The sequence below is a fragment of the Alosa sapidissima genome, chromosome 11 (genome assembly GCF_018492685.1).
Source record: "Alosa sapidissima isolate fAloSap1 chromosome 11, fAloSap1.pri, whole genome shotgun sequence".
Classification (NCBI taxonomy): domain Eukaryota; kingdom Metazoa; phylum Chordata; class Actinopteri; order Clupeiformes; family Clupeidae; genus Alosa; species Alosa sapidissima.
In genome coordinates, this window is record NC_055967.1 from 37,674,035 (window position 1) to 37,680,254 (window position 6,220).

Sequence of the window (6,220 nt, forward strand, 5' to 3'; positions counted from 1 at the left end):
AGGGATGCTGTAGATTCCAGTGGAGGATACAAGTGGTCAGGGATGCTGTAGATTCCAGTGGACTGCGGTTGGTTCAGGCAGGGTGACGCGACATTAGTTATGAAAGACAGAGTAAATGTGATGCGTCACAAATGCACTTTACTTACATAGTTAGCCTGTCAGACCGGAACAAATGCACTTCACTGACATAGTTAGCCTGTCAGACCCAAAGTATGAGTTCACAATGTCTTGACAGATCAAAATGTCAGTGCACATGTCATATAATCCACAAGTCAATCAATCAAGCTGGAGCAGGGTGTACTGAAGACATACTGAAGGTGGTAGGTTGTCATAGCTCTAGCTGTCTACTCTAGTGCCTCTGACCAGTGGGGATAAAGGGTTATGCAGATGACCAGTGGGGATAAAGGGTTATGCAGATGCAGATCAAGGTGCTTCTCCAGCAGCCAAAGGGGAATTTCAAAATTATTTTTTTTCTGTTTGTATACAATAAAGTTATGGAGGCCAGTGGTTGGGGAAATGTTCACAATAATGCAAGTAATCTTACTGAATACACAGAAGTATTTAGCATTGACTGGCAGCCATTCCGAATCACAGCTCAAGATATTGGCTGCAAATCTTCTTCCATTGCAGTAAAGGATGAAAAATTGAGGGAAAAGACCTTCTGATTCTATCCTTGGGACACCATTAGTAAAAGGAAATGGGTATCATAGGCCGCATGAAATGTGCAGTTGTGTATTAAAACAGCAACACGACAGACGGTAGTTGCTGAAGATGTGTTCAGTAGGCTACTGGAGAGTGGGCCTGTCAGAGCAAGGACCTGCGGTGAAGTTATGACAGAACAAAGTGGTGATTTCCTCTGGGATGCACAGCGACTGCACCAACTGCACCAGCTATTTGGAAACAAAATGTCACTTCCTCAATCGGAACTAACATTTGGAGAGGAAGTCTTTGACTGATGCCTTCTGTGGTCTCATCTGATAACATACAGTATAACGTATCATCTGATAACATACAGTTTAACGGAATATCACATCTGATATCATCTGTGGCATCATCTGATAACATACAGTATAATGCATCATCTGATAACATACAGTATAACGCATCATCTGATAACATACAGTATAACGGAATATCAAATCTGATATAATCTGTGGCATCATCTGATAACATCTGATATCATCTGTGGTATCATCTGATAACATACAGTATAACGGAATATCAAATCACGTCGTGATACTACTTGTGATGTGACATGATGCAAGAAATATTCAAATGAACTCTACAGGCTAAACACAGAGTGGGCTTTGTGCCAATTCACCGACTGCATTATATTAATACTTCATCTTTTGTAATGCTTTAATCCACAGATCACATTAAAGGACATACACAGGACTAAAATGATCAATAGGGTAGGAAAGATTAGTATGAATTTTTCATGGACATAAATATAATATGCATATTTCTATCTATCTATCTTTTTAATATTCACACAACCTTGGCCAGATTCACATTCAGACCTTCCACCAAGAAGATATGCCATTGTTGATATTTCTCAAAGAGAGAACCAGCAGCTTTTTTTTAGTTATCTGAACAAGCAAGTGGTCTACCTAAGACGTGACCCACTTAAATGTAGACTGAAAAAAATCTCTCCATGCTGACTAAGGTCTGATCACAGTTGTGTCTACCATCTTTCTTGTCATCCTAGTCCTACTTCCTCAGGCTTGTCTGTTATCTTTGTCTTCGTCTGACTACCCAAGCAAAAAGCTCTGCATTCATATCTCAAAATATGTTCACCGGCATAAAGTATACCACTGTACAGATGCCATATTAGCACAGACCTGTTCGAGGGGGGGCATTCCCTCTCTAAGAGGGTTACGGTGCACAGCAGGGTTTCAGAGGGAAAGCCTCTTTTGGAAGTGCTGAGGACTCAAACTCTGGGCTGACTGTGGAGTCACGGGGCTGAGCAGGTAGAGTGTGTGTGGAGAATATCTATACTGTCCTCGGTGAGGTGTGCTAACTCCAACTAGACAGTGAGCTAAACTCTCTTCTATTCATGAACATGAAGAATGCCTTAAATTCTTGTTTGCAGATTTATTTTCACTCTTCACATTGTACTGAATCCACATTGATAAGATCAAAAGATCAAATGACGAAAGAGAGTGAAACTAGAAAACAAACAGCAAAGTATTGCAATTAGTCAAGTCACCTAGTTTCCATGAACAATACCTTAAGTATAGAAATCACATGTAAAGTTAACTATTAACATTTCCTAGAGCTAACATTATCCTGAAGGCATCCACATGTTGAAACTAGCATCCATAGTTTTTAGCCTTATAACTCCGTTTTTTTTACCTCATGAAATTAACATACTAACGATCTAACTTAGCTACAACAAAGATGTGATACATACAAGCGATGCCTCTGCTGGGGAATCAACATGTAAGAAGCAGTTTCTCTGGGGTAATGACAGTCTGCACTTTTAATCAACCTGCCGTTTCTAGCTTTTTTCACACACAAATTCTAACGTGATCTAAACTATTTTCCTGCCTACTTCCTGTACAGCCCAAAAATACAAACATCAAAATAAAAGTCTGGATGAAACTGAATTTGTACAAAATTAAAAGCATTAACTTCAAATGAAATGCCTGAAGGGCAGAACAATATCTACTGATAACAATTGTAATGTAGGTAGAGTGTGTGTGGAGAATATCTACTGATAACAATTGTAATGTTGATGTAAGCACTCCAACACAAGAGATTATTTTCATTGCTGGAACTTGTGCTGTGTTACATTTAAGGGACATATGGTTGTCTCTGTAACTGCTGAAAATGAGCTGATTTTATTTTGTGACACCCACAGTTTTAACACTCTATTTCTCTCTTGCCACATGCAGGTAGTTCAGGCCTGCGAGGCAGTGTGTGTGTTTTCACCGTCTTGCCACATGCAGGTAGTTCAGGCCTGCGAGGCAGTGTGTGTGTTTTCACTAACTTTGCCTTTAATGATCTGTTAGTGTGCAGAGGCTGCCTGGTCATTAGAGGCTTTACTCAGAGCAACTAATTACTTTTCACATCAATGCTGCTATTTGATCCCTCTTGACCCAGTGGGGCTTTTGTCTTCCTATCGACTCCAAACCCCTGGGTTTATGATCTGATGACCTGACAGGGGGAATTACATTCGTAATAAGGTTTTAATGGTTTCGCTTTTGTAAAGCTACAAACACATTTTAATCTCTTCTAATGTCCTCTATGGCGCCACTACTGAACAAATGCCAAAATAATCACCTTTGGTTGAACTCGGGACCTGTTTTTGGCATGGAGATGCCATCTGACTGTGCCAGCATAGGAAAGTTAATCTAACAGGAATGAAATGATTTATTTGTGCTTGTGAGGATTTATACAGAACAACATGAACTCCTAAGCATTGGATGCAATACAATGTGCATGCCAGCCCAGGATTTGACTATATACTGTATGTCTATGTGATCATGCAACACAGTCTTGTGCAAGACATTTAAAGCGGATCATGTTCAATTTCAATAGCAGAACTAGTTGCAGTTCGCTTTTGTGAAATAAATTGATTGCTGGTAATATTTGGGAAAGCTAATTTTCAAACTGCGGGATCGGAATGCTAATTTGTGCTTCCGATGGGAGTAATCGATTTGGTCAACATGACATGACCCACATTAGTTTGCCTGATTGATGACCTTCTTGGGTGTCCCAGTAAGAGTAATTGGATCAGGTTAAAATGCCAGAGAGGGCATCAGAATTCAATTATTTACATGTTGGTCCAGCTTCCCATCTGAAGAAAGTACTGACACTTTTGCCAGTATTTGCCTGTTTGATTCAACTTTACATTGACTTTTTTGTTTATTGTCCAGCAGTCATCACCTCTTCGCAAAACAACTGTTTTTATATCACAAAAGGCAAAGCATGGAAACCTGGCAATTCAAAACAAGCCAATGTGACACAGCGACTTCTGCCTTCAGGAACAAGTTCTGAACAGGTTACTGTTGGGTGTTTTGTTGCTTGTTCTCTCCTAACATATTAACTGCTGCACATTGTGAGATATGCACAGTGGGCACTGGGAAGACAAAGACATGGAGAAGGTTTAATCAATGTTTGTGTGGGATTTGTTTACACAGCAGTTTGCAATTAATTGGTCTCCAGTTCTGAGACCATGCACGCTCAAGTACATATTTCAGAAGTCCCAACTTTATTGGGATCATTAAAAAGATGTATTTGGAGGAACATGTATCATTAAGAGACATTTGCATGTCCAATTAGACTCAAATCATTACACCAGTAAACAAAATAGCGGCCACCTGTGGCCCATTGCCACTGTCTAATGGCAAGTTGGAGGCACATTTAGCAAGAATATCTTGCTAACCCACACTGACATCAAATTATTCATGGGCATTTTGTGCCTTCAAACAAATGATAGGAGTTAAACGTCATTTCATCTCAGACTGCATATGATCTGCAGCAATCAATCGCAGTCTGAGCTGGTGCTTATTATTCCAGCTAATCTGCTTTGAATAGCTCTTAAAGGTGCAGCCAGCGATTGTACACAATTTCAAACCCATAATATTTTGTCACATACAGTACAGCAATCATCTCCTCACAATTCGCTAGCGGTCCATTCTGTGAATACACTAAAACAAACCCAATCTCTGTAGGCAGCCCAGGCTCCGAAAACTGGAAACAAACAAAGTGGGGTTAGCCTGTCACCCAAACAAAAACAAAACCCTGTGTGGAGTTTCTCTGGGAATACTGAAGGGAAGGGTGAGCTACCTCTCTGGTGTGTTTTGTTTGATCCTTGGTTAAAATATAGTGTATGTTATTTTGGGAAAAAAGCATCTGCTCATAAATTTAAATCTAAAAATAAACATAAACAAATGTGATTTCCTGCGCCATCGCTGACTGTTTCCTGTGCCATCGGTGACTGTTTCCTGTGCCATCGCTGACTGTATACCTTTAACAATAAAATAGAAAGCTCTGGTTATGTGAGTTCACTGTATTCCATGTTGTAAGGTGATTCATGTTTTACTTTTTTCCTACATTTGGTCCAAAAAGGTCATTAACAAAAATAGTTTATCAACATGGATATGGCAGGCGGGCTGAGGTCAGTTTCTTATTTGATTCCTTTCTGGGCATTTGTGTATGTGGTGGAAACACATGGCTACCTAATATAAAAAGGGTCATTACCTTCTATACACACTGGACCAGTAAAATAAATATACAGAGAAGCCAGGCACCCAGGCCCTCAGCACCCAGCACCCAGGCCCTCAGCACCCAGCACCCAGGTCCTCAGCACCACAGCCCTCAGAACCACGGACAGTGACATTTACATTGAGATGAAGCTGCTTAGAGCTCAGTAATCCACAAAACCCAGTGTCAGTGGGTTAGCCTAAAAATAAAATAGTTATGAGACAGTGTCTGCAGCCGTGGGCGTTTGTAAAACATTCAGAGAGAGCGGGAGTGAGAGAGAGGGAGAGAGAAAGTGAGGGAGAGAGAGAAAGAGAGAGGGAGAGAGAAACATAATTTGCTTTAGACAGATATGGCTTTAGACCAACCTGTTACTTCAGTTAACGCTTGTCTACTGCTGAAAGCCTGCTTTGTAGGTATTTATGATTATTTGTTATTTGTTTGTGCTAAAATCATCCTTGAAATAAAAATGGCAGGGAAAACATCTTGAAAAGGATGTCAAAACCCTATGACTCATAAGAAGTGCTGCAAGGCATAATCCATTTATTATCATGGCAAGAAAGCTCAGGAGAAAAATCTACAGGCTCTCGCCAAAATCATGTGCCATTAGGCCTGTAAGGTTGATGCCCTTGTACTGAACTTGAGTCCTGGACCAACTGCTGCATTTTCAATGAAGGTCAAACAGGCAGCTTCTGAAGTCTGGGAAAGGGAAGCGCCAGGTCATTGGATGGGCCCCTCAACAGATATTGGGCAAGAAGACAGCAGAAGCAAATATTTCTCTTTTAAGGACCCAACTCTCCTCATGGAATGAAAATACTGTACGTGAGCTTAGAAACGCTAAGGCACTCTTTCACCCTGTTGCGATGAGTAGAGTGGTAACCGGAGACTCATTTTGAGCTTAAACACGCTAAGGCACTCTTTCACGCTGTTGCGGTGAGTAGAGTTGTAACCGGAGACTCATTGCTATATTTGAGCTTAAACACGCTAAGGCACTCTTTCACCCTGTTGCGAT

General features: G+C 40.7%; 1 long non-coding RNA gene across 1 annotated transcript; it reads right to left on the bottom strand.

Moving 5' to 3' along the window:
- Positions 1-2,078: 2,078 nt before the first annotated feature.
- Positions 2,079-2,658, bottom strand: LOC121724356. The gene is made up of 2 exons (XR_006035192.1): positions 2,414-2,658; positions 2,079-2,168 (listed from the first exon to the last, which is right to left on the bottom strand). It is a non-coding gene; the product is annotated as an uncharacterized LOC121724356 (long non-coding RNA).
- Positions 2,659-6,220: the final 3,562 nt, after the last annotated feature.